Source organism: Schistocerca gregaria, chromosome 4 (assembly GCF_023897955.1).
Source record: "Schistocerca gregaria isolate iqSchGreg1 chromosome 4, iqSchGreg1.2, whole genome shotgun sequence".
Classification (NCBI taxonomy): Eukaryota; Metazoa; Arthropoda; class Insecta; order Orthoptera; family Acrididae; genus Schistocerca; species Schistocerca gregaria.
Window position 1 is genome coordinate 495,273,838 of NC_064923.1, and position 11,011 is coordinate 495,284,848.

At 37.4% G+C, this 11,011-nt stretch overlaps 1 long non-coding RNA gene across 1 annotated transcript; it reads right to left on the minus strand.

The window, feature by feature from the left end:
* Window positions 1–942: 942 nt before the first annotated feature.
* Window positions 943–9,798, minus strand: LOC126267529 (uncharacterized). Its single transcript, XR_007549016.1, has 2 exons — window positions 9,360–9,798; window positions 943–1,844 (listed from the first exon to the last, which is right to left on the minus strand). It is a non-coding gene; the product is annotated as an uncharacterized LOC126267529 (long non-coding RNA).
* Between the last annotated feature and the right edge of the window lie 1,213 nt (window positions 9,799–11,011).

Consider the following 11,011-nt stretch of genomic DNA (forward strand, 5'->3'; position numbering starts at 1 on the left):
AAGTATTGACTGAAAATAGTGTGATCGTAAATGTAGCTGATAAATTTGCCATAGAGAATTTCTTGTATTCAATAAAATAATAATAACCGCAATCAAGTACTTGCATTGATCACACTGGATTTTGGCAAAGGAACTTCAGTTTCATAAATAAACTACATATCTATTTGAATAAAGGAACAGAAGTAGAAACAATATCCAGAAGGAATTTTTTAAAAATGGTTCACATAGACAGCTGGAAAGACGAGATGTATACAGTGTGTAAAGTTTGAATAATGATATATCTCTCCCCACTCATGTTGCAGTAGTGACCTGGCCCAAATTTCTTCATATACATTACACTTTAATTTTATATAGAGCATGTAGAATGTCAATGTAAATCTACGAATAACTGTACAGTATGAAGGAGCCAAAACATTGCTGACAATACCAACATGTAGTGGACTGAACTAATGTTTACTCCAATAGCCTCACTAAACCGTCATGACCTTGCTTGAGCATGCACCCACCATTCTTTTTGTGTTCACCATGTTGTATGTAGTTTAGTCAAAGCAAGCATTTCATGGGCCACTGTTTAATATAGGCAGAGTACTACACTATCATCTGCTATACCTCACGTAATTGTACCACATTTCATACAATCACACGAACTTGAGAAATTTTAACAAACTCTGAAAGTAACACTATAGCAGCTCATTTTCTAAGAAATGGAAAATTTTGCTGATTTTTACTGTGTGCTACAGAAAACATTTGTTGTTATTTTCATCCTGCAGTAGAACCTGTGTGTCATTAGTAAATGGTCATTATCATAATTGTTATGGCTCAGAAGATATAATTTGATATGGCTCATTTTGAAGAGTAACTTTAAAAACAGCTCTTTTATGTCAACAAAAACCATTTCCAAGTGGTTACAGTGAGCAAAGGTTAAAGGAATAAAACAGGGAATTTCCATTCTAATTAGTGGCACGTGGCCACAAATACATACTGGAAACAATTTTTAATATCTAAATCACACCATTTTTATACATTATTTTAGGTTTGAAGGTTTTTGTTCGGATTTACATTGTTATTAATTATTTACATTGCTTTACTAAAATAATTTTTAGTATTTTGCAGATCTGCACATAAAGTCACTAAAATCAAGCTATACAAACCAGGATTACATCACTGTCGAGTCATACATGCATTGTATAAAGTAATACAACCTTGCTGTTACTTAACGTAATAAATGGAACACTTAGTTCCCATGTTTACTTTACTTAAAGACAATTTTGTACCTTTATAGTCTTTCACGAGACACAAAAGTAATTTACGAGGTATTCAAAGAGCACAGCTTTGACATAAAAAAAACTGTTCAGGAGGGGGGGGGGGGGGGGGGAGGCACACTTTTAAGTGGATTCCAAATAATTTCCCTTAACTGCTCAATTTGAAAAAGAGCGTAGGTTTCCAAAAATTGGCTTTAATTTAATTATCAATGAAGGAGACCAGGTCTTATAGGCACCCAAGCCAGTTAGTCTGAGCCACTGCCATTACAAGTAATAATATGTTTATGACTGAAAATTCACTTTCTTTCTAAGAGCTGCATTATTACGTATCAGTTGCTATGAGTATCTTCTTTCTCCTTCAGTGCATTCACCTCTCTCCTGATGTCAAGTATTACTTGGGCAAGGGCTTCAGGATGAGCACCACGCTCAATCAGTCGAATGCAGAACGCCAGTGTGACAGGATCCAAGCCTGTATCTAACAGTTTTGACATCTCCTGAAGAATTTGGAATGCCTCATAGGACTCAACAATGTTCTCGACACCAGAGTCATTTCTTGTAGACATTTTCATTTTACCTGGAAAACTGCAGAAAACTGTAATCAGTGCACTAGCATCAACAATTCTTCTAGATACTATGAAAACAGTATTACAACAGAATCCAGTATTCTATAGAAAATAGACTACTGTTTCAATGTACGAAAGAGGAGGTTGGGGAGGGGGGTGGAGGGGGGATGAATGGGGACATTTCAACAACTTTTTGGTTATAACTCTTCTTATGAAACATGAATTTACTTGTTTTTTTTTTTCTTTTCGAATTTGCACTATTAATTTCTATAGCATATTAGACAAGGTTTTTTATCATAGCTCATAGTAATAAACAAAAGGTCAAAAAGTTAAATTTCAATTGAAGCAATTATTTTTTTCAGACTTGATCCCCTACCATGGGGCACTATTCAACAAAAGATTAGTTACCTTTCTGCACCTGCATAACAATAGCTCTTCTTATTTTTAAATCAAATTAATAATATTTCATTGATTTGATATGTGCAGCATTATCATTACTAATACAATTTGAAGAAACAGAAATATAATTGACCCCACGAATTTTACTTAGTGATTTTTGTCCTTATCTCTTCTACTTGCCCCATATATAGGACTTGGTTGTACTTTGCTGCAAACTCCATATCTTTCGCTTACTCTTGCTTACATTTTTCTGTTGCAGACTGAGGAATGATGCTCAAACACCTAGATTTTGTTTGCTAGTGCTAAGTTGATATTCAATTGTTCAGTTAATTACAATGCTGCTGTGTGATAGTAGTTCCCCTCCTTGAAATCTTCATTGTAGTGGAAGCCTAATCTGTAGGATTGCAACTTTTTTTTTTTTTTTGTTATAGTAAACACTGAAAGTGAAAGGTAAATTGAGACACACTATCTTAGTGGACAAAACTCCAACAAGAACTATGATGTATATTATGTACATTTACTGTACATAAACTACAGAAACTGCAAAAAGGGGAGGGGTGGGTGATGATTTCACTTCCTAACTTTTACAATATACAGCATTTAAAGTACCAAATATAACATTTCTGATGTAGGCCTGTATTCAGTTTTCTGTGAAATCTATATGAATAGTTCATTCATAACAGTCAAAATAATTCTGCAACATTTGCTTTATTAAAAGCTGCTGCTCATGATTTCAGGTTTTCTTAAGGTGCACTGTTGATATTGGCTCATGAAACTTTTTAACCTATTCTGTTTATGTCCCAAGTACTTTATAAGCTGTACAAGTAAGTGAACTGCTAATATTTTTAACTTGTGATCATAAAGTTCACTGTCTTGATCAGCAGTGAATACTTCTCCACATTCATACTTTGAGTTGCAATTTGCTAACATTTGTGTCTGATTCATGGCCTTTGCAATACTGTCATATTCACTTCCAGTTTAATATATTTTTTTTGCGAGTTCAGGTCTTATTACCCAATCTAAAAGCAAACAAATTACTTTCCACTTATTATTCCATATATAAACATATCACTGCCAAAATAAATTATTTCAATGTGCTGAGATTACATTTCAACTGTGTGAATATTCATCCCCCCCTCCCCATGTTTAAGCACTTACTTCAAATAAGGTGTTTCGTGTAGTTTATACTGTTTTTCAATGCAGAATCTTGTAATGAGTGAATAAATCTCATTCACCTCAACTAATACTGAATAACAAAAATGCACTATTGAGAAACAGAACTGAACTTTTACCTTTTGAATACTGTACCATCAAACAGTATTTATAAAATAGTTATCCTATTATGGATAATGATGGAGTGAAATCCATTCTCAGCTATTGTCCTGTTGGTGAACTTGTAGTTTTCCTTGGGTCATTCCATGTCAGTTCAACCAGGGGCTCCAGCTCATAGTATCAGACTGAAATTCAGTACACTAATTCTACCATGTGTGGAACACTCATGTACGAAGTATTAGTTTCCCCTGCCATTTAGTTCCAGAATTATGGCTTGTGAAAGAAGGTGGCGTGACCCGGAAATTGCAACCCGCATCTGGCAATCTATCTTCAGACCCAACTTTAGGTATCAATAACTTTGGAGCTATTCCACACAGTCCAGTGAAATTTTTACAACCCAGTAACATCCATTTAGAGAACACACTCCATGAATCAAAACACCAACAACATATTTCTGAGGGAAAATACCAAATTCCAAAATGTGATTTAAAAAATGTAATACGTTAAAAGGTACATATTGTAGGTGCCCTCTATGCCAAATATAATTCACTCAAAAAAGGTATAAATTTTTGTGGTAAGCTTAATGTGGCCTAAAAACACACAGAACGCATCATGCCCACATCAGTCACAAAAACTGAGTTACATGCACACGAAAATATAAAAATTTGAAAAATTACCTGAAAAACATGGATTTTCGAAGTGAGGTAGCACAAAAGGTACAAGCGGAATTCAAGCCAAATTTCACACACTGCATAAGTAGACCATAATGATATATATCTCAAAATTTCAGCATGTTATTGCAAGGCATTTGTGTACAATGGAAGTTGACAGATGTATTTGGTGATGTGGCCATTGTTCCACAACACAATTTTGTGAAAACATATCGTAAACTATTCTGCCTCTTCTTATCCCCTCCCACAACTGTTTAATCACTAAGCAACAACATATAGGCAGATTAACACAACCTACCATTAATGTTTACTGCACCTTAACTACTAAAAATCAGTTGATTGTGCTTCGAACAGAAGTTCTCCCACACTTTAGCTACTGTACTCTGTACATTGAGTGGCAAATTGTACTGTCTTCCTGACACTGTGGAAGGAACTGGAACTGTCATAAGAATATGTTCAAAAGGAATCCAACACCTGTCTGCCAAATATGGCCAATGAAATGATCTTGCTGGTGTCACGGAGTTCACATATACATCACCTTCTGCTTCACAGCACTCTGCAACACATCCTAAGTACCATTTGTCATCATAAACAGCAATAACATAGCTACATAGTTGTATGTTGCTGCTTTTGAATCCTGAGTCATACACACTGTGAAGACACGTGTTGTGCATGAACCTATGGTTATAACGGGACAGTCTGCTCATGTGCACATAGTCAGAGTCCACTGGAGAGAAGTGGTGGATGGCTCCTTGTGCCTGCAACATTTTTAATGTGTTCTAGTCTGCTTTTTTAGCAACTCTTCGACTGATTTCACTTCATCTTTTGGAACACAATTATTGTATGCCAGAGATATTTTTCTGTACCCAGGTAAATAATTGAAGAGGTGTTTGAATGTGATCTTCTGTAGGGTGCTGCAGACTAGTTCATGATGCCATGCACTTAATGGTAGCACCAATACCATCACACACATTTTCACCATGACTTGTTGCAAAAAAATTTCATTCTGCATGAATCTGAAAATCATGGTAATGCATGCATAAATTTTTGAGATTTTTCCAGTTTTTGTATTGACTAGCTGCCCCACCACTGAAGTATTTCACAAAATGTATGTGAGGCAGCCGGTTTTTCACATATGCCATTACAGTGCGAATGTGGGCATGAACTGCAATTGTATCAAGAATTAAACAGTCACTAAAAATGCATAGGTTCACAACAGACACATCACCTGATTCATCTCTATAGTACATCGCAAATGGCTGAAGAGTTGCTTGACTGTTGTCCGAATGATATCTTGAACTATAAATGCATAATTTTCAGAAAAGTCTAGTATTACTATAATTTCATCTTGTTTCAAATTATCCTTACAAAACTGGAGATAAGCCGATTGTGCTGTTGCTATGTGTGGTCTGTTTGTCTGTTTTTTGACAACACATTTAAACAAAATCTTCCACTGTACTTTGCTTTGTTTCAAGACTTGTGCGATCCATGTGTGTCCATTGTTTATAAGAAACAAGTTCATTGTCATCCATAAGGAGTTCACCATACAGTTTGTTATTCATGTGTTCTGCAAGATTTGCCTTACCAGGACACTTCTCACACCTGTATATCATGCACTGGTAGGAACTGATGTCACACACTAGCAACTTCATTGCACCTTTATAATCCAGACCAGAATCCTTTATAGCAGCAAACATCAGCTTAGCATTTTGATGGGTCTCACATACACAAACATTGTGTGTGCCCCTTGCACTTACAGGCACAACCCATTTTGGCCTAAGACTGAAAAAAAGATGATAACCCTACTTTGGTATTGGGATACTTTTCCTTGAATTCTACATATAGCTCTGATATGTTGCATAGCAACAGCCTTTTTTACATCTGTACATGTGCATTTCCAACTTTCACCATTACATAGTCTTTTTTTTCCAGGCATTATTCGGCTGTAGACATTATTTTCATAAAACTCCGAAACTTGCACCTTTCTTTCTGAACTCCATTGTTTACCCTGAGCCTGCTGAAGTTGTGGAAGCACTCCTAGGGTTGCTCTCATTTTCCTAGCTTGCTTTACCATATATGTAGAAACATTGAATTCCTTTGCAGTGTAGTCAATAGACCAGCTGGAAGGTGCAAGAGTAAGAATAGCTACTTTTTTCTGGCATGTGGATATGACACATTTTTCTTACGAATCATGCACAATTTTGTCCAAATCAGAGCATTTCAGGCATGATTTCTGTTCGTTTGGAGCAGATAGTTCTTCCTCTTCCACCATTAGTGTGTCAGCTATTTTGTGTTTTAATTCCATTTGAGCTTCTTGTAGTTTTCTTCTATCAAAGCTGGGCCTGTCTCTTTTCCCAACTTTTTGTGTCTTCATGGGAGACAAACCAAGAGCAGTCACTGAAGTATAAAGCACATTGTAAGCCCTTGTTCGCCGAACTCAAAATAATGACTATTATAAATCTGTACATATACCATGTGTTAATCTATATAAAAAATAACCTACATGAAGTACAATGTAGAAATAATATCCATGGTCACAACACAAGGAAAAACAAGTCCATATATACATCATACTGTAGACTAGCAGAGACAGTCAATAGCTATGAGCTACTGGGCCATAAACTATTTAATAAGCTTCCGCAGACAGTACAAGATCTTCCAGAGTGTGAATTTACGAAAACATTAAATAAGTGGCTTGTTGACAACCCCTTTTATGAATTAAAAGAATTCTTTGACTGGGACATTGATTTGTAAGTCAATAATGCTTTATTATTCTGTTCATTAATGTAATGATTGTGCTGTACAATAATTTGTCTATTGCTGTAATGGCCTAATGACAATAAAATTATCTAATCTTATTTAATTGCTCATCCACTGTGGTTGTAGGCGGCTGATACTCTTCGTCACTGTCATGTAAATTATCAGAATATTCTTCATTTTTTAGCAGTGTAACACACCTGGAACATAACTTTTATCCTGGTTTCATGGTTAGTCCCATGCACTGATTCACGTTCAATACTGATTTTATATCAATTTCTCTGAGGCTACACTTCACTGTCTTCTTATGAATATGAAATGGATCAAAACAACTTCTTTGTAGAAAAGAATACTTATCCAGAAACACTTTCATGTGATGATAACAAACACTAAACTTTCCTGGAACTGTACTTCTTGTGCCCACAGGGTGTATCCCGGATCTCCATAGCAACAAATCTTGATCTGATTCATCCAGAGCATACAGTACACAGTGAATGTCACATTTTGTTCCATATGTTGTTTTATGACATTCAGATGCTTGTGCTCTACCAATACTTCAACTTGTTTGAACAAAAGCATCACTAGTACACTCTTCTGCCTCCATACTGACTTTCCACAACAGTACTGACCAGTCTGAACTAGAATCTTAAAACATGAGTAACCTGTAATTGCTGCTTGTTTCCTTTGTTGTTCCTGCCAAACAATGACTCATTCTGTCCCTGAAAACTACCATTGTTTAATTTTCTATTGCTTAATGGTTCCCAACAATTGCTGCAGCTTTATCTTAAACAAGCTGTCTGCATCATCACTATTATTTGCTAAATTGTGTTAAAAGAAACGTAACCAAATACATCTCTGTCAACTTTTATTGTACACAAATGCCTTGCAATAACAAGTTGAAATTTTGCCACATATTATATTATGGTCTACTTATGCAGTTTTTGAAATTTGGCTAGGATATCACTTGTCCCTTTTGTGCTACCACACTTAGAAAATCCATGTTTTTCAAGTAATTTTTCAAATTTTTGTATTTTCGATGTAACTCTGTGTGACTGATATGGGCAAGATGAGTTCTATGTGTGTTTAGGCCACATTAAGCTTACCACAAAAAATTTATACTCTTTTTGAGTGAATTATATTTGGAATATAGGGCACCTGCAACATGTACCTTTTAACGTATTACATTTTTTAAATCACACTTTGGAATTTTGTATTTTCCCTCAGAAATATGTTGTTGGTGTTTTGATTCATGGAGTGTGTTCTCTAAATGGCTGTTACTGGGTTGTAAAAATTTCACTGGCCTATGTGGCATAGTTCCAAAGTTATTAATACCTAAAGTTGGATCTGAAGATAGATAGCCAGATGTGGGTTGCAACTTCCAGGGCACGCCACCTTTTTTCACAATCCATAATTCTGGAACTAATTGGCAGGAGAACTTAAAATTTTGTACACAAGTGGTCCACACTTGGTAGCATGGTGTGCTAAATTCCAGCCAAATCTGAGACTATTCAAACACATATTACAGTACGGAAAAACTGAAACTGTTAAAAAGTGGCCTAATTGAAATGTACCTCCTCTACTATCTCAGAGTTAAGAATGTCATGTTGCATCCTCTCCACTGCCTACTCATTATTAAAACTAATTCATTTAATTTTTTGCCAATGAGGACTGCTACAATTCAACTGGATATGCATTATTGGCAATGTATGCATGACGACTGGTGAACTTCCATGGCAATTCATATGCTGTTTACTTTGCACTTTGATACTCTTGTCAATCTCCTGGGAAATAAAGTATGTATGAAACATGAAAGAAAATGTGTTCAAAATTCAAAAGGCATTGAATATAATATGGGCAATTTTAAAATCTTTGGCAAAATATATCTTGGAAAAAAAAACCAGGAATGGCCTGAAGCTGTAAAATTTGGAACTATGTTCAAAGAAATAAATGATTTGTAAAAATACAGGCTGAATCGCGGTCCAGTAAAGCTGATTCAGTTCATGGCTTGTTTTATAGAACAGCAGCATCCTTAAAATTCGGATTAAAAACACGAGGAGAAAGATAGCGGTTTCCCCCTTTAAAAACGAGAATGAACGTATATGACAAGATATACAGGTTACAAATAACATTGAGAAGAAAGGTTGCCGCCCACTGTATTGTCTTACGTCAATTATGGGAAATACCCAAGGAAGCACACCACGCATGTACATCTATAATGGATTGACACTGAAGAGAGATCAGAAAACAAGAAATATGGGGTGCCATCGTTGCTGACAACAAATCACGCTGTTATTTGTGGAATGTCTGACGCTCAACCTACTAGTGCATCTTCCTGACACAGTTGCTATCACTTGACAGTTACACCACATTCTACGAGAATAAAATACGCTCATGACATTTGTTATTAAATCTACTCCCAAAAATCTAATGTGTACCTGTCAAAATTAATTCCAGGAACATATGTATGCGTTTTATTTTCCTGTGGGCTAGTTTACTGGCTCAAGATGTCGTCAATTATGTTTCATTATATGATCCACTGGTACAGCTGGAGAATGCCCAAGGTATATTCAATTACAGAATTCACGTTAAATGTGGATATATTGGATACAGCTCTTGTTTTAAATACACAAGTAATTTAAATACTACCACTTCCATTCAAATTACCAAAGCAGTTCACTACAAAAATATTTCGTATACCCTGAAAATTCAGACCGCATCGGATCGAATACATATCGAACGAAAATAATCAGTACTGCACTTGATTGTAAAAGTTTCAGAACACTGTATGGATAAGGCTTCAAGTTCAGAAACTGAACGTTTCTCAGCACCTAGAAGTAAATTTACAAACACTATACAGCTCAGTTGTGTGTCTTACGAAACACTGGTGCCTTAACCTCATATGGAATTGCTTGTTTCTGCAGTAGACTCTCCATGAGAGGTGGGGGTTCATGTATTTATGTAAAGATACATATTTCATTTAAAGACAGAAATGACCCTACTGCATTAGTAGTTGATGAACATTTTGAACTCTCACGTACTGAGGTAACAGAACGCAGCATTAATGGTAATATGTGTGTTCCGATCACCGAGTGTGATGTGGATATTTTTTCCTTAAAACTAAATCAGACACTATAGCCGAGGTATCTTACTCAGAAACAAGTACAATCGTCTGTGGGGGCCTCAATATCAATACAATGAAGTCAGATGATGTCAGCCATGCTTATTTGAACGTTTTATACTGTTATGGCATGACTTCACTTGTAAACTGTCCCAATAGAATAACCAAGCAATCTTATACATTGATTGACCCTGTAGCAACAGATGCAGACAGGAAACAATGCTACACTCCTGGAAATGGAAAAAAGAACACATTGACACCGGTGTGTCAGACCCACCATACTTGCTCCGGACACTGCGAGAGGGCTGTACAAGCAATGATCACACGCACGGCACAGCGGACACACCAGGAACCGCGGTGTTGGCCGTCGAATGGCGCTAGCTGCGCAACATTTGTGCATCGCCGCCGTCAGTGTCAGCCAGTTTGCCGTGGCATACGGAGCTCCATCGCAGTCTTTAACACTGGTAGCATGCCGCGACAGCGTGGACGTGAACCGTATGTGCAGTTGACGGACTTTGAGCGGGGGCGTATAGTGGGCATGCGGGAGGCCAGGTGGACGTACCGCCGAATTGCTCAACACGTGGGGCGTGAGGTCTCCACAGTACATCGATATTGTCGCCAGTGGTCGGCGGAAGGTGCACGTGCCCGTCGATCTGGGACCGGACCGCAGCGACGCACGGATGCACGCCAAGACCGTAGGATCCTACGCAGGGCCGTAGGGGACCGCACCGCTACTTCCCAGCAAATTAGGGACACTGTTGCTCCTGGGGTATCGGCGAGGACCATTCGCAACCGTCTCCATGAAGCTGGGCTACGGTCCCGCACACCGTTAGGCCGTCTTCCGCTCACGCCCCAACATCGTGCAGCCCGCCTCCAGTGGTGTCGCGACAGGCATGAATGGAGGGACGAATGGAGACGTGTCGTCTTCAGCATTGAGAGTCGCTTCTGCCTTGATGCCAATGATGGTCG